Consider the following 12,099-nt stretch of genomic DNA (forward strand, 5'->3'; position numbering starts at 1 on the left):
TCTTCTATTTTCTAAACCCTTTTTGCACCATTTTAATTATTGTTTGGTCTTAATTGTCAATTAATTAGGCAGTTTTATTATTTGGGCTCATTTAGCTAATTTGATGTTTTTAATCTAATTTCAGGAATTAATGAAACATTGGGCTTAATCCGGATTTTGGTTGTGGACTTGAAGAGGGCAAATAAAGCAGCGCTTACCTTAGTTAATTTCTAATTAGGAAATTTCGCAATTTTATTTTATGTTGTTCAGTGTTTATTTCGTTTTGGGCCAGAGTATTGTAATAGGGCCCAGTGACTCTGAGTGACTCTTTTTAAATAGTTGCCTTGGGATTCGTGAGGGCATTCTATTCTGCTATGTTATTTTCATTATTCAGAGCTTTGGTTTTAGGTTTTCACGTTTTTCTGTGCCCTTGTTACAGTTTTCGTTCTTAATGCAAATTTCCGTTTTCTGCTTCTAATTACGAGTTCATTCTTGCTTCTTCTTCTACTTTCATTTACGTTTCTATTCATTTACATTTCTGTTCATTTACGTTTCTGCTTCATTTACGTTCTTGTTCATTTACGTTTCTGCTTCATGTTTCATTTACGTTTTCTGTTTGAATCCATGGAAGGCTAGATTTTCTGGTGTTGTTTCCTTTTGAGGACGAAGCCCAACTCTCTTTGAGGTTTCGTTTGTAATGTGGTTTCCTGGCAGTTTTCCCTTCACCAGTTATCCCAATTTCGTGAATATTAATCGGTGCACGCTTCGTGTTCGATTAATTGCCTCTGAGCCTAACTTGCGTTCATGCTTAATGGACGAAGGGCTAACTGGTGTATGTGGTGCCTAATCACGTATTGAAAACCCTAAGTTGATTTTCGCTTAGTAAATTGAAATAGGGTTGGATTAAGTGGTTGACTGTTAGGGACGAATTCTCCATAACCCAGGATAAGAGAGTGGCTTCTGAATCAGAGGAAACAACCCGTTTTTAATATTAGTAGTTTCGTATTCCATTTTATTTGTCTGCTCTTTAATTACCAAATAACCAAACCCCCCCCCCCATCGTTACTGTTACTGCAAGTATATTATGAACATTTGGCTTGTCACTGCTCGTTGGGAAACGACCTAGGATCACTTCCTAGTTACTGCATTTTCATGTTTATTTGATTCGGGTACGGCCTCGATCAAATTTGGCGCCGTTGCCGGGGAGCAGTGTCCAAAGGTTCATAATAGCTAGCTAGTGCTGTGTGTTTAATCCTTTCGTGTTTTATGTTTAATTGTTAGTATTGTGTTAGTATGTGTGTTAGTGTTGATTAGTGTCCTGGTATTTTGTTTAATGTGTGTTCTGTTTCAGTTTTACCATTAAGCATTTCCCCTGTTTCAGTCTTGGGTGTTTTGCTGTGAAGATTGTGCTTGAAAACAGAGTAATAGTAGAAATCAGCTTGCGGAAAAACAGAGTAGTAGTAGAAATCAATTAGAGACGGATTTTAGCGACCACCCATGCTGAATTAATTGGGATTTTTTGTTTTAGTAGCTAGGGTTGTTATTTTTGGCTGAATTTTTTTGTGGTAACTTCTTTTAATCCATATTTTGTGGGAAAAATAGCTAGAGCCTTTAGTTTGGTCAGATTTGAAAGTTCCAAAAAACTAGCAAATTTTGTGTTTGTCAAAACTTCAAACGGCCATAACTTTTGCTCCGGTTATCAGAATCGCAATTATTATATATGCATTTGGGGTAGAAAAAAATTTCCCACGCCGTGGCCGCCGCCATAGGCCGGCTGAGGTCTCCATCGTCCAAAAAAAGCGATTCTGTCAAAAGTTTTTTATTTTTCAAGTTTTATTCACTTATTTTTCTTAACCTACCAATTTTAGCTTTCATAGTTAGACTTTGAATTTTTGTCTGAAATTTTTTGTGCTATCTTCTCATCATTTTATAAGGCTGCTCACAAAATTTCAAGTCATTTGAATATCATTTGAGGGTAGCTGTAGTTCAAACCTACACCTTTATTTACATGACAAGGCAACTAGTTGTGTGCATGCTGAATGTAGTGTATGACTAGAGGCAATCCATCTGACTTACAACCCTTTGATCCTGAGATAGATAGGACATTTCATAGATTAGTTAGGCATCATTTTATACCTTTTGATCATTCTGAGCATTCCATAACTGGTGAATCTGTGCATTCTGTTATTGGTGATTTTGAACATCCTGATCTTGAGCATTATAATTTTGAGCATTCTGATTCTGAGCATTCTGATTTTGCACATTCTGAGAACATGGCACAACCTCCACCTCGTGAGAGGACTCTAAGGGAAATGGCTGCACCTGATTTCACCTATGAAAGCTTGTGCATCCAATACCCTGATGAGGATGTCCCATATGTTCTTAAGACTGGACTGATTCATTTGCTTCCAAAGTTTCATGGCCTTGCAGGTGAAGACCCGCACAAACATTTGAAAGAATTTCACATTGTCTGCTCCACCATGAAACCCCCAGATGTCCAAGAGGATCACATATTTCTGAAGGCTTTTCCTCATTCATTAGAGGGAGTGGCAAAGGACTGGCTGTATTACCTTGCTCCAAGGTCCATCACGAGCTGGGATGACCTTAAGAGAGTATTCTTAGAAAAAATTTTCCCTGCTTCCAGGACCACAACCATCAGGAAGGATATCTCAGGTATTAGACAACTCAGTGGAGAGAGCCTGTATGAGTACTGGGAGAGATTTAAGAAACTATGTGCCAGTTGCCCCCACCATCAGATTTCAGAATAGCTTCTTCTCCAATATTTTTATGAAGGACTCAGTAATATGGAGAGAAGTATGATAGATGCTGCCAGTGGTGGAGCCCTTGGAGACATGACTCCTGCTGAAGCCAGAAATTTAATTGAGAAGATGGCCTCCAACTCCCAGCAGTTTAGCGCCAGAAATGATGCCATAGTCATTAGAGGAGTGCATGAGGTAGCTACAAACCCATCTGCATCATCTGAAACTAAGAAGCTTGAAGGCAAACTGGATGCGTTGGTCAACTTGGTAACCCAGCTGGCCTTGAATCAGAAATCTGTACCTGTCGCAAGGGTTTGTGGTTTGTGCTCCTCTGCTGACCACCATACAGACCTTTTCCCTTCCATGCAGCAACCTGGAGCAATTGAGCAGCCTGAAGCTTATGCTGCAAATATTTACAATAGACCTCCTCAACCTCAGCAGCAAAATCAACCACAGCAGAGCAATTATGACCTTTCCAGCAACAGATACAACCCTGGATGGAGGAATCACCCTAACCTCAGATGGTCCAGCCCTCAGCAACAACAACAGCAGCCTGCTCCTTCCTTCCAAAATGCTGTTGGCCCAAGTAGACCATACATTCCTCCACCAATCCAACAACAGCAACAACCCCAGAAACAGCCAACAGTTGAGGCCCCTCCACAACCTTCCCTCGAAGAACTTGTGAGGCAAATGACTATGCAGAACATGCAGTTTCAGCAAGAGACCAGAGCCTCCATTCAGAGCTTAACCAATCAGATGGGACAATTAGCTACTCAATTGAATCAACAACAGTCCCAGAATTCTGACAAGCTGCCTTCTCAAGCTGTCCAAAACCCCAAAAATGTCAGTGCCATTTCATTGAGGTCGGGAAAGCAGTGTCAAGGACCTCAACCCGTAGCACCTTCCTCATCTGCAAATGAACCTTCCAAACTTCACTCTATTCCAGAAAAAGGTGATGACAAAAATCTACCTAACAATTTCTGTGCAGGTGAATCTTCTTCCACAGGTAATTCTGATTTGCAGAAGCAGCACATTCCCCCTCTTCCATTCCCTCCAAGAGCAGTTTCCAACAAAAAAATGGAAGAGGCAGAGAAGGAGATCTTGGAAACGTTTAGAAAAGTAGAGGTAAACATACCTCTGTTGGATGCAATAAAGCAAATTCCAAGATATGCCAAATTCTTGAAGGAGCTGTGCACTAATAAGCGGAAGCTTAAAGGAAGTGAATGAATTAGCATGGGCAGAAATGTCTTCGCATTGATTGGTAAATCTGTTCCTCAAATTCCTGAAAAATGCAAAGATCCAGGTACATTCAGCATACCTTGTATTATAGGGAATAGTAAGTTTGACAATGCCATGCTAGATTTAGGAGCCTCTGTTAGTGTTATGCCTCTGTCGATTTTTAATTCTCTATCTCTAGGTCCCTTGCAGTCAACTGATGTGGTAATTCATTTAGCTAATAAAAGTGTTGCCTATCCTGTTGGTTTCATAGAAGATGTCTTAGTTAGAGTTGGTGAACTGATTTTCCCTGTTGATTTTTATATCTTGAATATGGAAGATGGATTTTCTCAAGGATCAGTTCCCATCATTCTAGGCAGACCCTTTATGAAAACTACTAGAACTAAGATAGATGTTTATGCAGGCACACTGTCCATGGAGTTTGGTGATATAACTGTTCATTTTAATATTCTGGATGCTATGAAATACCCATCTGAAGATCTTTCTGTATTTCGTGCTGAAATAATTGACCATGTTGTTGATGAATACATGACTGATCTTTATTCTAATCTGCATGCCTCTCACTCTTCATGCATTGAGTCTGAAATTGTACTTGATCATATGTCTGAATTTGATGCTGAGAGTGAATCTGAGAGTGATATTGATTGCATGCCTGGTGGTGGTGTTTTACCTCTTGAGATTGATTTTATAGAGTCAGATAGGACTAACCATGTTTCAGGAAGTACACATACCTCTGACTTTCTTTATGAGGTAAAGGCTGAGAAACCATCTCCTTCTACCACTGTCCAGCCGACCACACCAGAATTGAAGCCTCTGCCATCAAATTTAAAATACGCTTACTTGGATGATAGCAAGAGTTTTCCAGTGATTATATCTGCCTCCCTTGCTGATGAGCAAGAGGAGAAGTTGTTGTCAGTTCTCAAGAAGCATAAGAAGGCTATAGGCTGGACCCTGGCGGACATTCCTGGTATTAGCCCATCCACATGTATGCATCGAATAAATTTAGAGGATGGAGCTAAACCAGTAAGACAGCCACAGAGAAGACTCAACCCGGTGATTCTTGATGTAGTGAAGAAGGAGATAACCAAGCTTTTGCAAGCTGGAATCATTTATCCTATCTCCGACAGCCAATGGGTGAGTCCCGTCCAGGTAGTGCCGAAAAAGACTGGCCTCACAGTGATCAAAAATGAGAAGGAGGAGCTGATTCCTACTCGGGTGCAGAACAGTTGGAGAGTCTGCATTGACTATAGGAGACTGAACCAGGTTACCAAAAAGGACCATTTTCCCCTGCCATTCATTGACCAGATGCTTGAACGCCTGGCAGGTAAATCCCACTACTGTTTCCTTGATGGTTTTTCTGGTTATATGCAAATTACTATTGCTCATAAGGATCAGGAAAAGACCACATTCACCTGCCCCTTCGGCACTTTTGCTTATAGGAGGATGCCTTTCGGTCTGTGCAATGCCCCTGGTACCTTCCAGCGGTGCATGATTAGTATTTTCAGTGATTTTTTAGAAAATTGCATAGAGGTGTTTATGGATGATTTCACTGTATATGGATCCTCTTTTGATGGTTGTTTGAATAGTTTGGAAAAAGTTTTGAATAGATGCATTGAAACTAACCTTGTTCTAAATTTTGAAAAATGTCATTTTATGGTTGAGCAAGGTATAGTTTTAGGCCACATTATTTCCAATAAGGGCATTGAAGTAGATCCTGCAAAAATTTCTGTTATTTCACAATTGCCTTACCCCTCTTGTGTGCGATAGGTGCGATCTTTTCTTGGTCATGCAGGATTCTACAGGCGCTTTATAAGGGATTTTAGCAAAGTAGCCCTTCCACTATCCAACTTGTTGCAAAAGGAGGTGGAGTTTGACTTTAATGACAGATGCAAAGAGGCTTTTGATTGCCTCAAAAGAGCGTTGACTACCACCCCCATCATCCAGGCACCCGATTGGACAGCCCTTTTTGAGCTTATGTGTGATGCATCAAATTATGCATTGGGGGCTGTCCTTGCTCAGAAAATTGATAAATTTCCCAGGGTGATATATTATGCTTCTAGGACTTTAGATGCTGCCCAAGCAAATTATACTACTACTGAGAAAGAGCTTCTAGCCATAGTTTTTGCTCTTGAAAAATTTCGATCTTATTTGCTTGGTACTCGCATTATTGTTTATACTGACCATGCAGCTCTAAAGTACTTGTTGAAGAAGGCTGATTCTAAGCCTAGGTTGATCCGATGGATGCTCTGGCTCCAAGAGTTTGACTTGGAGATCCGTGATAGGAGCGGAGCACAAAATCTAGTTGCTGATCATTTGAGTCGGATCGAACGTGTCTCTGATGCAGATTCACCTATTCGGGATGATTTCCCGGATGATCATTTGTATATATTGTATAGTATTTCTGACTCTCTTTCTACTCCCTGGTTTGCTAACATTGTCAATTATTTAGTTGCCTCTGTTTTTCCTTCCTTAGCATCTAAGGCCCAAAAAGATAAGATTAAAAGTGATACTAAGCATTTTATTTGGGATGACCCCTACTTGTGGAAATTGTGCAGTGATCAGGTCATTAGACGGTGCATTCCAGATCATGAGACTGACTCAGTCCTGCAGTTCTGTCATTCTTCCGCACCGGGAGGTCATCTGGGTGTTCAAAGGACAGCTCGCAAAGTGCTTGATTGTGGTTTTTATTGGCCCACCATCTTTAAAGATGCGTGGAAGATCTGCAGCACTTGTGAGCAGTGTCAGAGAGCAGGAAATACACTTACATGGCGACAACAAATGCCTCAGCAACCTATGCTATTCTGTGAGGTGTTTGATGTCTGGGGTATAGATTTCATGGGTCCTTTTCCTGTCTCTTTTGGTTATGTTTATATTCTCCTTGCAGTTGATTATGTTTCAAAATGGGTGGAAGCCAAGCCCACTAGAACTAATGATGCTAAAGTTGTCGTAGACTTTGTCAGGTCTAATCTGTTTTGCAGGTTTGGAGTACCAAAAGCAATTGTTAGTGATCAAGGAACCCATTTTTGCAACAGGACAATGCATGCCCTGCTTAAAAAGTACGGGGTGGTACACAGGGTATCCACACCATACCACCCCCAGACTAATGGACAGGCAGAAATTTCTAACAGGGAAATCAAGAGAATTCTAGAGAAGATTGTGCAACCAAGCAGGAAAGATTGGAGTACCAGGCTTGATGATGCTCTCTGGGCACATCGGACTGCCTACAAAGCACCCATAGGAATGTCTCCTTATCGGGTTGTCTTTGGAAAGGCATGTCATCTTCCAGTGGAAATTGAGCACAAAGCATACTGGGCAGTGAAGACTTGCAACTTCTCTATGGATCAAGCTGGCGAGGAAAGGAAGTTGCAACTGAGTGAGTTAGATGAAATCCGCCTAGAAGCCTACGAGAATGCCAAGTTCTAGAAAGAAAAGACCAAGAAGTTCCATGATAGCATGATAGTTAAAAAAGACTTCGTGGTTGGGCAAAAAGTGTTATTGTATAATTCTAGGCTTGGACTCATGAGTGGTAAGTTGAGGTCTAAGTGGATTGGTCCTTTTGTTGTTACTAATGTTTTTCCTTATGGTACAGTTGAGATCAAAAGCGACTCCACAAACAAGAGCTTCAAGGTCAATGGACATCGACTTAAGCCATTCCTCACGAATCCTTCTTTAGTGGACGTAGTGGTGGAAGAGACTTCCTTACTCCACCCTACTCTTCCTCCACCATGACTTAGGGAGTTTTTCTTTTCCTATCTCCTTCTTTGCTTTTATTACACTTGTCCGATTCTCTTTGATGATTTAATTGTTTTTAATCTTTTAATTGTGCTACATTGAGGACAATGTGTTGTTTAAGTATGGGGGGGAGTGTTCTTTGGTTTTTCTAGTTTTGTTGGTTTTGTTAATTTGTTAGTTGTGTTAATTTGTTAATGTTGTTAGTTTCGTCGGATTTTCAGTTTAATATTTTGGGTCAATTTCATGTGCACGTACGACTTTGCATGTTTTTCTTTGAATTACAGGATATGTTCAAGAAATGGGTAATTGTTTTGAAAATAAAAGTTCTTGACATTTTGTGACTTGAAATCCTTGATTCTTCTCTACATGTCATGATAGTTTTGAAAGCTCAATTTAAAAGTGATGATTTTACCTTTGTGAGAATTTGAGCCATCCATCATTATAATCATTTGGTGTGTTTTGCCCCATTGATTGCTTGCACAATAGCCTTGGCTTGATTCTTGTTGATGCGTCCTAATTCACATGCATATTTGGAAATGATTAAGGCAATGTTGTTCTTATAAGCTTCTAGCCAAATGGACTTACCTTGAATTAATTCCTTTGATAGCCCTTTTGAGCCTTGTTTCCCTTTCCTTGTTTTGAAGCTCACTGCAAGCCTTAAGTGAAAAACCATGATATTACCATATCCTTAAGGAATTTTGGAGCTTTGGAATTGTTTTGGGAATAAGTGTGGGGGGTTTTTGTTTCATTGGACAACTTGTTTTGTTGGCTATGCTTCATGATGTATTTTGGGCCATACTTGATGTACATTGTATATTGGTTAAATGTTGGACATGCTGAATGAAATGTTGTTTCTCAAAGGCTAAAGAGTAAAAAAAAAAAAAAAATCGAAAAAAAAAATTCGAAAAAAAAAGAAAAAGAAAAGCAATAAAGTTGAGTGAATAAGATCTTAAATGGCACAAGAATGATGAAACTCTTGGTTCTACTCTTCATGTTTAATTTTTATCTTTACTTCTTTTTATTTTTTTTAATATGCACTTATTCCCCTTTGCTCCTCTATTCCTTTGGGATTTAGCCACTTATTCCATATTTCTCCATACCTTGTCCTTGACCCCATTACAACCTTAAAAGACCTTTTGATCCTCATGTGCTTGTGTTTATGGGTTGATTGTCAATTTTAGAATCTTGCCAAGTTTATGTGGTGTTTGCTTTCATGGGTGCTTTGAGGGTAAATAGTAGCCTAGACACTTGAGAGATAGAGTGTATATCTTGTGAGGCTTTATCACTTTTCATTCTTGAGCTGATTAACTATTTTGCCATGATTGGGTTGCTTGGATGATTTTCATGAATGTCTTGACTTTTTGGATCTCCTTATGTTAGATGTTACCCATTCCTTTCATTCCTTGATGTTCATTGAGAAATATGTGAATGTTTTTGTTTGTCTCCCTTTCATATCCTTGGATTTTGTTCTTTGTTTCATTTTGCCCAGGAGTGCAAAAGGCTAAGTATGGGGGGTTTTGATGTGCCATCATTTTCTTCTATTTTCTAAACCCTTTTTGCACCATTTTAATTATTGATTGGTCTTAATTGTCAATTAATTAGGCAGTTTTATTATTTGGGCTCATTTAGCTAATTTGATGTTTTTAATCTAATTTCAGGAATTAATGAAACATTGGGCTTAATCCGGATTTTGGTTGTGGACTTGAAGAGGGCAAATAAAGCAGCGCTTACCTTAGTTAATTTCTAATTAGGAAATTTCGCAATTTTATTTTATGTTGTTCAGTGTTTATTTCGTTTTGGGCCAGAGTATTGTAATAGGGCCCAGTGACTCTGAGTGACTCTTTTTAAATAGCTGCCTTGGGATTCGTGAGGGCATTCTATTCTGCTATGCTATTTTCATTATTCAGAGCTTTGGTTTTAGGTTTTCACGTTTTTTTGTGCCCTTGTTACAGTTTTCGTTCTTAATGCAAATTTTCGTTTTCTGCTTCTAATTACGAGTTCATTCTTGCTTCTTCTTCTACTTTCATTTACGTTTCTGTTCATTTACGTTTCTGCTTCATTTACGTTCTTGTTCATTTACGTTTCTGCTTCATGTTTCATTTGCGTTTTTTGTTTGAATCCATGGAAGGCTAGATTTTCTGGTGTTGTTTCCTTTTGAGGACGAAGCCCAACTCTCTTTGAGGTTTCGTTTGTAATGTGGTTTCCTGGCAGTTTTCCCTTCACCAGTTATCCCAATTTCGTGAATATTAATCAGTGCACGCTTCGTGTTCGATTAATTGCCTCTGAGCCTAACTTGCGTTCATGCTTATTGGACGAAGGGCTAACTGGTGTATATGGTGCCTAATCACGTATTGAAAACCCTAAGTTGATTTTCGCTTAGTAAATTGAAATAGGGTTGGATTAAGTGGTTGACTGTTAGGGACGAATTCTCCATAACCCAGGATAAGAGAGTGGCTTCTGAATCAGAGGAAACAACCCGTTTTTAATATTAGTAGTTTCGTATTCCATTTTATTTGTCTGCTCTTTAATTACCAAATAACCAACCCCCCCCCCCCCCCATCGTTACTGTTACTGCAAGTATATTATGAACATTTGGCTTGTCACTGCTCGTTGGGAAACGACCTAGGATCACTTCCTAGTTACTGCATTTTCATGTTTATTTGATTCGGGTACGGCCTCGATCAATCTGAGATAAGAGAAATACCCCTCACATTGTAGCATTTTCCTTTCCCGCAGAAACCCAGAGCTATCTCGGAAAAACTATGATCCCGGTTTCGTTAACCGTTGGATTTTCATGAAATTTGGATATGTTGTTAGAAATTCAGTTTCGCACGCTTTCACCGTTGTAATTTTTGAGATAATATTTTTGGAGGGAGAATAATAAATCGCATGATGACAGTACAAGTGGAGGCTTCAATCCCTTCTCTGTCTCTTTGACGTTTGAGAACTCTATTGGAGCAGTTAGAGGAAAAAAATTGGAGGAATCTCAAGGAACCGCTAGAGATGCTGCTATCGCTGGCTGAAGACACGTGAGCCCGCTTAAAGGTAAGGGATGAGTTATTCACAATTGGGAACTAGTGAGAACATGTGTAGGGATTCTTAGAGATATCAATTGGAATGAGTTTTGGGGTGTTTTTGTAATTTCATTTTATCCTTAAAATTATTACAGTGAATTATATATGTTTGACAGACCAATTGTTGTAAAATTGATATGTTATTGTGTTGAGCGTGAACCCTATAAATTGAGTACTTTTTCTAATTAATATGAATTGATGAAATAAAGTAAGGAGAAATTTAGAGAGATATTGATTTTTTATTTTCTCTTTTTCTTTCTGTTTAAGTTTTTATATATAATCTAAAAAATTAATATCATAATTGAAATTGACCAAAGTGTTCATATAATTATTTAGAATTTGTGCATTAAAAGCTTACTTTGAAATTTGTGATTTAATATGATGTATGCTAGTTTATATATATAGAGGTAGTTATTTATATTAATAATTTATGTAAATAATATTGTAGAGTGTTATAGTATGATTCCAAAAATTATTAAGTGTTGGAGTTTGAGAATATTATGATTAAATTTCATGAACATGTGTATGTTGTACATTATGAATATCATTGGGAATGTTATGAGATGGTTGATGTGATGTTATGAGATGTTAAAGTGTGGACATGATATTCGATTGTGAATAAGTGGATGTGTTTAACACTTGATGTTACATTAATTATATCGTGAGCTATGAATTATACAATAACCCGAAAAGTGTTTATGCACAGTGTTAAAGAGAAAGTGTAGGTTCCTAGTTAGGAACCAGTGTTAAATTGTAGCGCAATTGTGTTAAACATGTTTGAAACATGAGTGTGAGGTCGTGGTATAGTATAATTCATGAGCAGTGCTTATAAACGAAATATTTGATGAATTGTGGAATAATATGTTGCCTTGAGATTATAATATTGTTATTGAGATTGAGTAAAAGTGTAAAGTAGAACAGATGTTGAATTGTGAGATACGTGAAAACATGCGATGGTGGATTGTGACATTATGAGATGTGAAATTATGAATGAGTTTTGGTTGTGAATAAGTGTGTGATTAACTCTTGATGTGACATTATTTGTGTTGTAAGCTGTGAATTGTACAATAACCCGACCAGTGTTATCTTGAGAAAAGTGTAAATGCACAGTGTTAAAGAGAAAGTGTAGGTTTCCTATTTAGGAACAAGTGTTAAAGAGAAAGTGTAGGTTCCTATTTAGGAACCAGTGTTAAATTGTAGCGCAATATGTTGTACGTGTTTAAGACACGAGTGTGAGGTCATGGGTATTGTATAATTCACTAGCAGTGTCTGTGTGCTAAAATGATTTTAGGGGTTGGACTTGAATCAGGAGGGAGAGG

The 12,099-nt window shown here is 38.4% G+C and overlaps 1 non-coding gene across 1 annotated transcript; it reads right to left on the reverse strand.

Annotated features, from left to right (window-relative positions):
- Positions 1–2,630: 2,630 nt before the first annotated feature.
- LOC114372783 lies at positions 2,631–2,737 on the reverse strand. Its single transcript, XR_003658346.1, has one exon. It is a non-coding gene; the product is annotated as a small nucleolar RNA R71 (small nucleolar RNA).
- Between the last annotated feature and the right edge of the window lie 9,362 nt (positions 2,738–12,099).

This window comes from Glycine soja, chromosome 10 (assembly GCF_004193775.1).
Source record: "Glycine soja cultivar W05 chromosome 10, ASM419377v2, whole genome shotgun sequence".
NCBI lineage: Eukaryota > Viridiplantae > Streptophyta > Magnoliopsida > Fabales > Fabaceae > Glycine > Glycine soja.